Source organism: Notechis scutatus, chromosome 6, assembly GCF_049901735.1.
Source record: "Notechis scutatus isolate UNSWTSFEM ecotype Mainland chromosome 6, rNotScu1.2, whole genome shotgun sequence".
In the NCBI taxonomy this organism is placed as follows: domain Eukaryota; kingdom Metazoa; phylum Chordata; class Lepidosauria; order Squamata; family Elapidae; genus Notechis; species Notechis scutatus.
This window is the reverse complement of record NC_142014.1, coordinates 58,932,387-58,947,937: the sequence shown is the minus strand read 5'-3', so window position 1 is coordinate 58,947,937 and position 15,551 is coordinate 58,932,387. Positions and strand designations below refer to the sequence as shown.

The 15,551-nt window shown below is 37.4% G+C and overlaps 1 protein-coding gene across 2 annotated transcripts in view; it reads left to right on the top strand.

The window, feature by feature from the left end:
- The window catches only part of CHST11 (carbohydrate sulfotransferase 11), a 183,858-nt gene that overhangs the window by 23,347 nt on the left and 144,960 nt on the right, over window positions 1–15,551 (top strand). The gene's annotated exons all lie outside the window — the stretch shown is intronic.

Below are 15,551 nucleotides of genomic sequence, written 5' to 3'. Positions count from 1 at the left end.
TGATTTTTTGGGGGGAGATCATTATTCCATATTGATACAATTTCATTGTTAAATTGGAAAACTTTCTCTTTAAATTGGGGAAAGTATTTAGAAATGTCTTAACAAGCATATTTGGTGAAATTGACAGAAAACATATATAAAGTTAACAGGACTAATATGTCTTGCTTATATTATTTGGCATGCATTCAGCATGTTTGAATATATTGTGTCAGATGGCATTTACAAGTGCTTTTAATATTAATTTGCATACTAATGTTATTTTTCTGGAAAAAAAATAATTTAAATTAATCTGATTCCTGCTACAGTGTGTGATTAATTTGAGGGTAAGCCATTGCAGATTTCAACCATACAGAACAAGTTGCTGTACACCTTGTTGAATAGGATAGGAAGAAGTTTTTAAATTAAATTGTAGGAACATTTGCTGAATGGGACTTAATTGTGAATTAATTTTATCAGATGTTTTGTCCATATGAATACTTGGTAAATAAAGTATGGCTGTGTTAAGTCCCATGTGGAATACTCCTCTAATTTCACTTTCAGTTATAGAAATTGAAAATATTTAGTGGTTCCTCTCTTGAAACAGCCTATCAGGAGTTTTAATGTAGACAAAAATGCTGGTTCACTGAAGGAAAACCCTTTTATGAAGTTATCAGTGCAATGAAAAGAATGAAAAATAATTGCTGGATTTTAATTAGCTTCACAAACTCATCCCTTTTGGCACAGTGATAAGAGGGCACAAAGTAGATAATGGAACTGTGTGGATATAGTCAGAAATATTCATAATTGGATTCTCTCATCCTCTTGCCATCGTTATGTAAAAAGGCTTCAGCAATTTGAATTTGTAAATTCAATCATTGCACACATACTTTTGTATCAATTCTTGGTTCTGTACATAACTATGCAAATGCCAACTGAGTAAGAATTCTCTAATGATCTGTAACACAACAACCATGTCAGAAATTAGAAGATTAAATATGAAGCATGACAGCAAATAATTGCTCATGGTTTAGAGCTTGAGGCACATAATAGATGTACTTGATACTGCATAAAACAGTGTTTATGTTTGTTAGAGTTTAAAATATTAATTAGAGAAGGCATTCTATACTTATTTATACTGAAATGTAACGCCAATCATACTATTCCCTTTTGAGATAAGCAAGATTATGCAAAACAGTGAAAAGAGTTAGCAACCTAAATTGTGTTAATTAGATATCTTTAGTTTAAAGCTTAATAGGAATTTTTGTCATGTATTTTATACCATACCTACATGACAAAAATTGAAAGTGTTTTTGATACTTCAAATTCTATAGTTATGCATTTGCATTTCATTACAGTCCTTGATTTATGACCACTACTAAGTCCAAAATTTCTGTTGCTTAGTGAAACAGTTGTTAAGTGAATTCTGCCCCATTTTACAACTTTACTTGCCATCATTGTTAAGTGAATTATTGCAGTTGTTAAGTCAATGACATGGTCATTAAGTGAATCTGGCCTCCCCATTTATTTTGCTGGTCAGAAGGTCACAAAAGGTGACTACTGACACCATCATAAATATGAGTTAGTTGCCAAGCATTTGAATTTTGATCAAGTCATGGGGATGCTCCAATGGCTGTAAGTGCGAAAAATAATCATAGGTCACTTTTTCCAGTGCTGTTGTAACTTTGAAGGGTCACTAAATGAACTGTTGTAAGTCAAGGACTACCTATATTTGTTCTTTGTTCTCTTATTTCTTTTATATACTTAGTATTTTCCTTTGGCTATATTATTTTCTTTAAAAAATGTTTAAGAAAAAAGCATGGAAAGAAATAAGAATGAGTAAGATATTGATATTATTGGCTCGAACAAGGAAAAAGGAGCCTCTATGGTGCAGTGGTTGGAGTGCAGTACTGCAAGCTACTTCTGCTGACAGCCAGCTGCCTACAGTTTGGCAGTTCAAATCTCACCAGGCTCAAGGTTGACTCAGCCTTCTATCCTTCCGAGGTGGGTAAAACGAGGACCCAGATTGTTGGTGACAATATTCTGACTCTGTAAACTGCTTAGAGAGGGCTGTAAAGCACTATAAAACGGTATATAAGTCTAAGTGCTATTGCTATTGCTAAAAGCAAATATAGCTAAATCTAGTTTATTCGTTCATTCCATATATTTTTCACCATTCACATTCATTCAGCATCCATTTATTCTAGCTCCACCTCTTGTCTTTTTAGACACCTCTTAAGTATCTTATTCCTAGTGCCGTGTAACTTATTTGTATGTTTCTTGTGACACACCTAACTCTTACTCCTATATATCAAAGTGGACATAACCATTCACTTACAAGCAGTTTCTGAGGACAAACATTCACTCCTTGCCACAGACCACACACAACCCATTATCTTTCGACTCACATATCCTTGTCTTAAAATTTCTCAATTTTTCTGTCTTTAGTAAATTCACCCAAGGTAGTCCGATTGATCTGTTTGTTCATGTTCTTTGCCATTTATTGCTTATTTCTTTTTTCTGTCACGTAAAACCACCGTGATGTTTCAGACATTCCTCTTTAGAGCCATGTCCCATACTGTATTTTAGATGGTAGAGGTATCTAATATTTGCTATAAATCTTTCAAGTTCTCAGCCAAACATTCTCAGCATCCAAAGTACAAATTATGAATGCTATATAATCATCCCTGAAATGCATCTCTGGCTGATTCATTGGCACCATTCACCGAAGCATAACATACAACTGTCATTCATAATTAAGCCCACATCTTCACTTCTCTGCATGTATAAATCAACTCTACTCCATAAGTTCAAATCACCACCTTTCAGTTACATTACATCTTTCCTTTTTCTCTTAAATAACCATGTATTTATATACTGCATGTATTTCTTGACAGTTGTTTAAGGCCATCATATCCGACTTTCCTTGGTTTAAAGATAAAAACAATAATACAAAAACAGTAATATATATATATGTCTGCTCTTCTTTTCTCATTTGTTAATTCAGTCTTTTTGTAATTGCTTTTCTTACATTCCAAGTCACAATCTTCTCAATGGGCCCACTGATTTCTGTCACTCATCACTGCTTTAATGAATCGAGACTTCTGAATAACACATTTTAGGGGGTTAGAAATGATGCAATTTAGATTATTAGCTTTAGTTGGACCCATGCTTGGCACAGCATTTCCTGTTAACAATGGGAACACTCAGGGCAAATGCTGGCTTCTTTTGGCCAGCATGTCACAAGCACAATCAAAACTCTGTTTTTACCCTAAGCATACTCAGGCTATTCTATGAAGCTATCATCAGTAATACAGTACAAGTAATCCTCAACTAACAACCTTTCATTTAGAGCAGTGGTCACCAACCAGTGGGCTGGGGACCACTAGTGGTCCGCGAGAAAATTTTGGTGGTCCACAGAGAAATGTCACCCCCCAAAGCACCCTCCCAAAGCAATTAATCCAGCTGTGCAGGAACAAGGCTGTGCCACCTACATGGCCCGCGGGAACACAAGGCTTGCGTTGCTTGCATTGCGAACAACGTAAGGTAGTGAGGGGATGGGGGAAAGGGCAGAGGGGGGAACTTGCCCCACTCGCCCCACGCACCTGGCCTGGCCACCGGGCTGCTTCTTTCCACTTCTTCTGCTTTTGGCTGCACGCAAGGAAAGCAGCAAAAGTCTTTCTCTCCCCCAAACTCCACCAGAAATGAGTCTTTGGGACCCTGCAAGGCATCCTGCTCCAAGAGGCTGCGCCAGCGCGACAAGTCTTACAAAGACTCATTTCTGGCGGAGTTTGGGGAAAGGGAAGGTAGACTTCTGCTACTTTCCTTTCATGAAGCCAAAAGTCTCTCTCTCTCTCTCTCTCTCTCTCTCTCTCTCTCTCTCTCTCTCTCTCTCTCTCTCTCTCCCACCCCCCCAAGAATGGAGCTGGAGGCAATACCCTGCAATCCTAAATAAATAAAATGATTGATCGGTAGGAAAATGGGGTGGGGAATTTTCCTGCAGACTTTTTTTGGGATTTTCCCAGGGTCTCTGGTCCGCAGGATTTAAAATTATGAGTTTGGTGGTCCCTGAGGTCCAAAAGGTTGGCAACCGCTGATTTAGAGACGGTTCAAAGTTACAACAGCACCCCAAAAAAGTGACTTATGAACATTTTTCACACTGATGACCATGGTCACGTGATAAAAATTTAGACCCTTGGCAATTGGTTCATATTTATGATGGTTGCTGTGTCCTGGATCATGTGATCACTTTTTGCGACCTTGTGACAAGCAAAGTCAATGGGGAAGCCAAGTTCATTTAACAATCGTGTTACTAATTGTACAATTGCAATGATTCACTGAGCAACTGTGGCATAAAATGGGGCAAAACTCACTTAACTGTCTCAGTTAGCAACATAAATTTGGGGTTCAATTGTGGTTGTAAGTCGAGGACTACCAGTATAGACACTACTTTGCAAGCCAATGTGTTGTTCCATGCATCCCACTAGGTAGGAAATGTATGCATTATATTGACATGAGAGCCAGTTTAGTCTAGTGATTAAGGTGCTGGTCTAGTTTGGGAGTTCTAGTCTTGTCTTAGGCACAAAAGCTGGTTGGGTGACTCTGGGCCAGTCACTCTTCCTCAGCCCAGCTCACTTCCTAGGGTTGTTGTTGTGGGGACATAGGAGGAAGAAGGAATATTAAGTATGTTTTCCATCTGAGTCATTTATAAAAACATGGATTATAAAGAAATAAGTAAACCTTTCTAATCATTTGTTTCATTTTCGCCACAATTTGCAAAGGTTCCCAAACATGTTTTTAGATGCTTCTTTCTCCTGCCCATCTTGCAGTGTTTCATTATAAAGATGTATGGAGGACTAGTGGTTTCTAATTAATGTTTTGCAAAATTTAGTGGAACAGCAGTCAGTTCAGAAAGATTTAAGCACATCACTTTCTGGCTTCTCTCCTTGGGCATCGAAGTGATCCTTTTCCACTGAGATTCTCAGTCATCCAGGTCATGTTTGTCCCAAAGATGCTTTTTCAGGAGGCAACTGGACTTTCTTGTTTTTTCTTTGAAGATGTTTTACTTCTCATCCAAGAAGCTGCTTCAGTTCTGACTGGATGGTGGAGAATGGAAGGATTTGTATTACTTGCAGACAGCTGGTCATTTGCATTCTTTTAGAGACACATTGAGGCCACTTGGAGGTTTATCTGTATCCTCAGGGTCACCTGAGTAGTGCAAATGGGTGTGGAGCCTTCTTGGCTGCAGGATGCTTTCTGCCCTGTGTCCCTTCCCTGTTGAAAATAGGCACAGGCTGTTGGCGATGGGTCTGTGTTGTCTGCAAGTGAAGTGCAACTGGGTTCTTGTAGTCTGCAATTTTTCTGGAAATCCATTCATACTCCCACACCATTCATAGGGTTTTCATCCCATTTTATTCCATGTTTCTATGTACACTATATAATTTCAGCTTCTCAAATTTATTAATGTGCATGCTTACTTGGGTATGGCTACAGAATTCTATAACACTTTCTGGTAATTAGGTATGTGTATTAATATTTATTTATTTGATTTTTATCTGCTTTTACTACTTTATAGGTAACTCATGTGGTGAATTAACCTAATACTCCTTCATCCTCCTATCTCCAACCCCTAACAACAACAATATGAAGTGGCTGGGCTGACAGAGTGACTGGCCTAAAGTCACCTGGCTGGCTTTCATATCTAAGGCAGGATTAAAATAACACAAAAAAGATGTTGAGACTCTAGACCAGGGGTGTCAAACTCAAGGCCCGGGAGTTGGATCCAGCCTGCAGGGTGCTTCGATCTGGCCCACAGGGCCACCCTGGAAACAGTGAAGGATCGGCCTGCAGTGCCTCTGCCAGCAAAAATGGACTCCTGAGATGCTGTTTTTGGCTGTGCTGGCCTCCTGCAATCCTCAGGAGCTCCCGTTTTCTCTGGCAGAGCGCTTGGGTTGCCACAGGCTCCCCTGACATGCGTGATGTCAAGCTGCCCATGCCCACCCCAGCCACACACACCCCATCTCCCCCCGAGGTCAAACACAACTCGGATGTGGCCCTCAATGAAATCGAGTTTGACACCCCTGCTCTCGACAGACCGGAGAAGAGCAACAAAGATGACTAGGTGCTGGGAGGGTAAAACATATGATGAATGGTTTCAGGAACTGGCATCTTTAGTATAACGAAGAGGACTGGGAGTGGTATGACAGTCATCTTCCAATATTTGAGGGGCTGTCATAAAGAAGAGGGGGATAACCTAGTCTTCAAAGCACTTGAGGGCAAGACAAGAAGGAACTTACTGTGTCAAAGAGAGATCCAATCTAGAACTATGGAGAAACTTCCTGATGGTTAGAACAATTAATCAGTGGAAAGACTTGCTCCAAAACTGGAGGTTTTGAAGAAGATATTGGACACCCATTTGTCTGAAATGGTCTAGAGTCTCTTGCTTGAGCAGAGGTTTTTACCACTAGACCTCCAAGTTCCTTCCAACTCTATTATTCTGTTCCATTATGAGAACTCACAGACTCCTGATTTCTAGGCCAGCTAGAAATCACCACTATACCAAACGGGAGTATTTATAAAATAAATATAATAATTATATATAAAATAAACACAATGTTATAAAATCACAAATAAAAACCCCACACAAAATTGATTGATATTGCAGTCCTATTAAAATCCATTAGATTTTCCTTTGACAAAATAGAATTAGGATTTCAGTCTAAAAAATGGACTCGAATTCTACAATTTATTAACACACATTCATAAATACTTGGATGTGAATGAGTATGCAATGTACTAGTAGCAAAGGGTGCTTTCTTCTGTGTGTTTGTGACTCAGTGAGTGTCTCCTTCTTTGATTTTCCTCTATTTAGGTTACTTTGGCAAGATGTGTATGTACAATGCTAGCCAGAATTTGGATGGGCCTAGTATTTCATTACTTTTTATGAAAGGAGGACATTGAAGAGTCTGTGTTGGCTGGTAAATTGCCCTGCAAGTGATCCAATTTCTTGTCAATGAAAGGGTTCTGTTGATACCAGTCGCTGTTAATGTTTGCACCCAATAGATGCCACTTATGCATTCATGCTGTAGAAAAGGTTCAGATTTATTCCACAGGCTGAATTGATATAGTACAAATGTGTTTTACATGGTGGAGCCATTTAAAACCATTATTTCTTAAATAGACATGCGGAGGAGGAAGAGGAAAGAGTACTGTAATTTCAATCATTGATTTGTCAGTTTTCTTACCAAAAATAATTTGTAGAATGATGCAGATTATATACCTGTGATGGTGAACCTATGGCATGCATGCTGGAAGTGGCAAGCAGAGCCATTTCTGCTGGCACATGAGCCATTGCCTCAGATCAGGTGCACAGCACATGCGTGTGTGCTTCCCGCCAGCCCGCTGATTGTCAGTACCTGCCATGCATGTGTGGGGCACGGGGTGCGTGCAGGAAATGCACGTGAATGCACAGAGGCGCGCGGTGTACAGGGAGGGTTGCACACGCATGTGCAGGGGGTGTGGAGGTCGCGTGAGCAGTGCATTATGGGGGCCGGCACGCAAGGACAAAAAGGTTAGCCATCACTGTTATATACAGTATGTATTGATCTAGAATGACATGTGTATTAACATGGGGAAAAATGTAGCAGACTAGGTTCATGGGCTGTTTTGACATTTTCCAGAGAATAAATTCCAGTTCTCACAAAAAATCAGGGTTGCTGGTTTTTGCAATCCAGAATGTAATCTGAAGGCAAAGGCATCAAGAGACAGGGGCAGGATCAAAAAGGTTGTTGGCTGCAGCTACATGATGGAAACCCAACGTCAGCATTCCAGCAAACCTCCATTTCAATCAATAACTCCGAGACAAGCATCATCTCAAAAGTACCTTTATTAGAATATCACCTGGCACATCTGTGGAATCTCGGAACTAAATTCCCCGGAACTTTCCACAATGTCCCAACCTACAACCCATCCCCTTTTTCCCCCATCCTCACATCACATGAACCAATCCCCAAATAAGATCCTTTTTGTTCCTGCGCCACTACTTCATGACCTTGAACTAACAAAAGAATTCTATTTTGTCTACTTAGAGGTACTCAATTGAAATCACCCCACTCCCACTTTCTCAAGCCATGTGGCAGCATTGAATAAGGTTTCCAAAGCTGACACCCAACTCTTTTTGGTACAGGTAGTCTTCGACTTATAACCACAATTGAGTCCAACATTTCTGTTGGTAAGTGAGGCAGTTGTGAAGTGAATTTTGCCCCATTTTACAACCTTTCTTGCCACAATTGTTGAGAGAATCACTGCAGTTGTTGTTAGAAGCATGGTTGTTAAGTGAATCTGGCTCCCCCAGGTCACAAAAAAATGATCACTTGATCCTGGGACACTGCAACGGTCATAAATAGAACCAGTTGCCAAGCATCCAAATTTTGATCAACAGTTGTAAGTGTAAAAAAACGATCATAGGTCACTTTTTTCAGTGATGTTGTAACTGAATAAATGTTGTTACTAAATTAACTGTTGTAAATTGAGGATTACCTGTAAATGCATGTGCTTTGTCTTTATTTTAAAGGCAATTCTTTGAAACATTAGGATCCTTTTGGATCGTTTTAATCTCATCAGCACTATTAATTTTTCTATACAATTTGTATTCTTTTGTTCCCAGGAATTCAAGTTGGTGTGCGATAACTTCTTGGTTATTTAGGTAGATTAGTAGGTGAATCCTGATTTTATTGGAACACCTAGTAACATTTTAGGAAAAGAACCTATTGCTTGCAGCAGGACACGAGAAGAAATGTATTCTTTTCCATATTCAGTTTATCAAAGGAAATATATTTATATGTATCTTTTTAAAGTAAGTTATTCCTGGAATCAGTGAGTAACTGTCATATTATGCTGATACTAATAGGATCATGAGAACTCATTACATCACAGATCTCAATGGTGCTTTTTTTCTTCTTTCCTCCAGACAGTGGTCACCTTTCAAGATAGGCCAATCAGAAAATATAGACACCATTAGTAATACTAGAGCTTTCCTTTATTGATTATGGTCTATAACAGAATAAAATAAAAACTACAAAAAATAAAGAAGAAATAGAAAGTGTAGGAAAAGAAAGAAAGAAAAAAGAACACAGCAAAGAGAATGTGTATATATGTGTGCGTATGTGCTTGGTTGTGTGTACACACAAACATGTGATTTCCACAAGTATAAACAATTTTAACAACTTACCACCTTCTCTTAAAGCACCACAAACAATCTTTTCATCCAATATCACACCACTTATCTATAAGCAGATCCTTTAAAATGTCGTAATTCAATCCTAGTCAGCAAAAGTTCATTCTGGGTTACCAGAAATAATATATCTATTTTAACCTTGATCAAATTAATCCGCTTTATATTCCTTCCTTTTACTTTTAACATTCTTAATATTTAATGCATTCAAGAAATATCCTAGTATTTATTTTCTTTTCATTTTTGTCTTTGTCCTTTTCATAAATTCCTTCAGAAACTTTAACTTTTATAAATCAATTATAAGATTACCCATCTTGCTTTTTTGGATTGCTTTTAATTATTAAGACATCAGCTGGTTTCATTTTTATATCCGTTGTAACATCTTCTATCTCATTCTTTTAACTTGTCATTTTTAAATCCATTTTCAGATCAGTCTCCATCTTGTCTGGTAAAACTTGTTCTTTCAATATGTATTTTAAAGTTAGTCTGTCTATAATGGCAGGCATTTTAAAGATTAGCTTCTGAATCCATTGTTCACAAATATTCTTCAATGTTAAAGTATTTTGCTCCATTCTGGGTTAGTAAGTCAAAATTAAGTATTCTTCACTTTTAATTATAAGCTTTAGTTCCCCCTGTTTCTCTTTGGTGTCCAACATTCAAATTCCCATCCTATCTTTTTTTCCTTTTAAGAATTCTAAATAACAGCATTTTCCGATTGGAAGGATTCTTGTGCTTAATTGTAAAATCTTATTTCAAATCTATCTGGATTCTTAGTCCATTTATAACTTTCCAAAATCAACTTTCTAATCACTTTTTGCTGTTCATTCTATTTTTTTAAAAAAAGATGCTTTTAAACTTATCCTTAAAACATATTTCACTAAGGATTAAAGAAATTTACCTTGTGAACATTATAAGTGTCAACCAAAAAATTTTTAATTGTTGAAAAACAATTAAAAAGCAATTTCCAAAAGTGATTTTAAGAATGAGTCTCTGCTGAACTTAGGTTACATTGAACCCCTCAACTCCCAGCCACCCAACTCATAAGTTGACTGCAAAAATTGGTTTCTGTAACTTATTCATGAGAAGCAGCTGTCCTGAGTACATATGGGTAATCTCACAATCTCTTCTTTATCCAGAGAGACAATGCCAATTAGATTTTTTTTTTTTGGCACGGATCTTGCTACAATGCTGTCTCTGCTCCTTCAGAGATATATAGTTTACCAGGAATCCTCACTGGAAGTTATCAGAACTATCTTTATATTGAAGATTTCCAACTTTTGAGGAAACACCAAAGAGATGTAAGCTCTGAATCATTACTGTTTTCTTACTTCTATGAACATGATGCTTTGGCAAAGGGAAATTGAAGTGTTATATATCAGAGATGGACAGCCATTACAGATCAAGATTCATGCTTACTGGAATTTGGGGTCAGAAATAGGGCTGTACTGCCTATGTTGATAACACAAAATGAACTTAATTTGAAAAATATTTTTCTTGTGAAGTTAATATTATTTTTAAAAAATTAATAAACTCCCTGAACACTTTCTGTCTGGAGAGATTTAATATATATATCCCAATTCTCTTTCATTTTAAATATTTTGATTTCTACTCAAAGAGTATAATTTTTTTAAAAAAGCTGTATTTTTACTGTAGAAAAGGGGAGACATTTTATGATTGGTTATTGATGATTTGAGACTTCTGGCAATTTTTTTAAAATAAACTTTATTAATTTTACAATTAAAACAGACAAACAACACGTAAATAAATGTGAAAGAAAAAAAAGAAACAAAGAAAGAAAAGTAGAAAAATCAGAAAATAATTAAAAATAGTTTCATCCTCAACAGTTCAGACCAGAAAAACCAAGGCATATATGAAGTCCCCTGTGCATCATGCTCTGCCACATACATTGGACAGACCAATAGAAGAATAAGTACCCGCCTGGATAAACACAAAAATGCAGCAAAAAAGCTGGAACACACTTCCTCACTAGTCCAACACATGAAAGCAACAGGTCATTGCATTGACTTCAATGGCACCAAAACCATAGCCACTATAGAAAACCCCAGCTACAGAATTATCAGAGAAGCCATAGAGATTGAAAAAAGACCTGAAAGCATGAACAGAAGAGATGATTCCACCAGACTGTCAATTATTTGGAAGCCTGCACTCACAAACAAAAAAATCTCCACACCACAAGCCAGGCAAACACTTGGGCACAAACAGATCCCTTCTGATACCTCCAGCTCAAACACACCCCAACCAGGCACCCAGATGAAACCTAGCTTCCTAATAAATGATAGCCATCCATTTATTCGGAGCCAGGCTGCACTAAAAGCCTCCAATACAGGAAACACAATGTTGCCAGCCAATCAAGACAAAAAAAGCCACAAAACAGACAGAAGATATTAGAAACACCAATCAAGCAGAACACAGCAAACTCCAAGACCAATAAACACAGACCAAGACTCCCAACCAATCAGGATGAAGAAAAAACTATTCTAGCACAGCAGTAGGCTAGCCCCAAATTTAAAACAGAAACGGCTGTGAAAGTCTGACTCACAGACAAACACAATACAGAAGCCTGATGATGGCAGATGAGATTCTGCTGAAACGTTGCTACAACTTTAAAAGCACAACTATAATGACGTGGGAAAATACCCGAACAAAGCTGAATACCATACACACACACACACACACACACACAGTTACTACTACAATTATAATATATCTTCTTTTGCCCTTTATTGTTTAATCAATCTTTGTAAGACTTCTGGCAATTTAATTTGGTATTTGAACATCTCTAAAAACACTGCCAATAACCCCCTCCCCTTTTTGATGCTTTAACTGCATTACAATGAACTAAACAACTTGCCTTTAAAAACATTGTTCTCCTTTATCTCTACAGAAATCTTCCTGATCTATCTTCCTGTTGAATTCTCTGATCAGTTGGTACACTGGTGATGAAAAAGGGTTTTTAAAGATAGCCAACATTAAACTTTCCTGTAATTCAGAAATGTTCCTTTATCTGATTGCTTGAAGGCAATGCATTACTTGTACTAAGAAACACTTTCCTTCCTGGGAGATGTTCAACTTTCCATTATAATGCTGGCCCAGTGTTGGAAGATCCAACTGTTGTCCTCTAGTTTCAACATTTGGAAGTGCCAAAATCCAAAGGACCACTAGGTAATGGCAGAGTTGGGGTTTTCTGAATCTGTCACAGTCACCCAGATTGTTGGTGCTTTGATGTATTTATTTATTATGCAATTATTTATAAGCCAAACATTTCCCAAAGGACATTTGTTATGCAGTTAAAAAAAACCACAGTAATTAAAGGCCACTGAGAATCTAATTACAAAGGTTACCCAATGTCATGATTGTCCATATGCTCTGTGAAATAAGAAGATGTTTAGAACTTCCTAAAAACTAGGAAGCATCAAGTTATACATAGGACTCACCCTTTAGTTGGGAGAAGAAAACCATTTGACACAACTATGTATACACTTTACTATTATTTGTAAACAATTGGAAATCAGCAACATTTTTAATTGGACTCACAGACAAAGCAGGAATCAATGCAGCTACTACTATACATGGGTGTTAATGTTGCTGAATCAACTTCCTTGCTCATTTTGGACTAACTAAAGTTTCTGAATTTTCTTTAGCATCTTAAAAAAAACCAAATAGGAATATGGCAGCACCTTTTTCGATTAACAAATTTTATTAAAAGGTATAAGCTTTCTTGAGCTGCAGTCTACTTCATCAGATGCAGAGTCCACTGTGTGTCATATTCTCTTGCTTATATTTCATATGTGTGTCATATTCTCTTGCTTATATTTATTTTCTGTTCTGATCAGTTAAGCATACTTCCAGATCAAAGGAAAAAGAATTTTGTTGAAATATTGGAGTACTCAAGCAGAAAACAACACCCTAATCAAGGAACTACCAAGGAGAAAATCACATCTCCACCAACATCAACAGAGCAAGCAACTGTAAATACATAAATAGGGAGCAAATCCCTACACCCACCAACACTGATGATGTTACCTTGTCAGGTAATGAAACACCTGCAAGAAAACAACCAGGCTGAGAGCCCATCAAGGACTCCTCATATATTCTCTTCTACTAGGGTACTTTTGCCAGATGATACACAATACAGGCAATAGTGATTTTAACTCTTATCTGTTGTAGATGATTGATTTATTTGTTTCTGAAAAGGTCCATAATTTTAAATCAACCGATATTGAATATGATGAGCAGGTAAATATTCTGAGATACAGTATACATTCTGCCCAGAGCAAGGAAGGGTTAGTAGTAAGTAACAGCATCTTACAGCAATTATTTTTGAGTTCTACCTCTAAAAACTAATGCCAGGGATGGAAATTATATACTGCAGAGTGGTTAATCTGCCCTTTGCACATTTATACTCTTCAAATTGCTTCTTTACCCAGTGGGAGCCTGGAGTGCACATCTGCTGTATGGCATTTTGGTTTGCAGTGCTAGAGGCATGGAAGATCATTTTGCAATGCAACACTACAGGGAGACCTGAGACACTGACTTGCAGTATATTCTTCATTAGATACGGTTGACTCTAGGGGCAGAAAGTATGTGCACATATGTACTATGTTGTATGTTAGGAATATTGCATAAGCGTAAAGGCTGAGGTACACATTCAAGAGAAGAAGTAATAGACTGTATACAGCAGGGGTGGGATTCTACCAGTTTGCACCTATTCGCTAGAACCTGTTGTTAACATTCTAAGCAGTTCGGAGAACCAGTTGTTGGAAGAAATTACTGGCCTAATCCTGTAAGAAAGGCAGGAAGGAAACATTCTGGTGTTGCTTACAGAAACTGCCTCTCCGTTATTACATTCTTGGCAGAACTAGACTTCCTGTCTCTGGAACTTCTTTGGAGTTTTTCCCCCTTCCTTTGCTGGTACTTTGCTCGTGTGGAGTGACCATTCAAATGGCACTGAAAAAAGTGACTTATGACCATTTTTTACATTTACGACTGTTGCAGCATCTCCACAGTCATGAGAGGCCAGGCGAGGAAATGCGTGCCTCGATATGAGTGATATTGAGTTGGCCACGCCCAGCCAATAACACAACCACCAAGCCACGCCCACCCAGTCACATGACCACCAAGCCACGCCCACCACCTAAGCCACACCCACAGAACCAGTTGTTAAAAATTTGAATCCCACCCCTGGTATACAGGTAGTCCTCAACATTTGACCACAATTGAGCCCAAAATTTCTGTTGCTAAATTGTTAAGTGGATTTTGCCCCATTTTACAACTTTTCTTGCTACATGTGTTGGATGAACCATTGCAGTTGTTAAATTAGTAACATGAGTATTAAGGGAATCTGATTTCTCCACTGATTTTGCTTGTCAGAAGGTTGCAAAAGGTGATTGATCATTGGGACACTGCAACTGTCATAAATGTGAGTTTATGTTGCCAAGCATCTGAATGTAAATCATGTGACCATGGGGATGCTGCAATGGTCATAAATGTGAAAAATGGTCATAAATCACTTTTTTTTCAGTGCTGTTGTAACTTTGAACAGTCACTAAGTGAAGTGGACTACCTGTAGTTAGGAAGAAGTGACAGAGTAGGCCTACTGGAAAAATATACTTTATTTGACAGAAATAAAATCTGACTTCAGTGTTCTTGAACAGCTTTTTTGACTGGGTTTTGTTGAAAACATCAATAAGTATCCATGCTAGAATTTTCATTGTTTTTTTTTAAGTTTTATTTTTTTTAAGACAAACATAAACAAACACAACATAAAAACATCAAACCATCTTCCATATATATACATACAGTGTGTCGGTTGGTTACAAATTGTTTTGTGCTTCCACTTCGTAGTCTACAATTACAATTACATTGTATATGTTCTCATATTGTCATTCAAATATTCCTAAATATATTAATATAATTGTTAATCAATCATTTGATTATACTATTATTCATTCATGTTTTACAAGATAATCCATATTTTACTTAATTTGTTTTATGACAGTTCATATTTCCATCTCAAATCTATCCTATAATCATTTTATAGATATAATAAAAAATACATCTTTATATATTCATTATATTCTAAAAATCTACATATTTCATTACCATGTTTTATTGTTTAACCATTGATAGAATAGATCCCAAATTTTATAAAATTGTTGACTACAGTTGTACCTGTTGGGCTATATCAAAGGGAGGACTTTTAAAATCAAAGTTAGACCTCTTTCTAGGATTATGGTGGAACAGATTTAATTCCTGCCTGTGTAGAGAGGCCTTTGAGGATATTTTTCTAGTTGCTCTCATTACCAGATGTATTTGTTTCTTT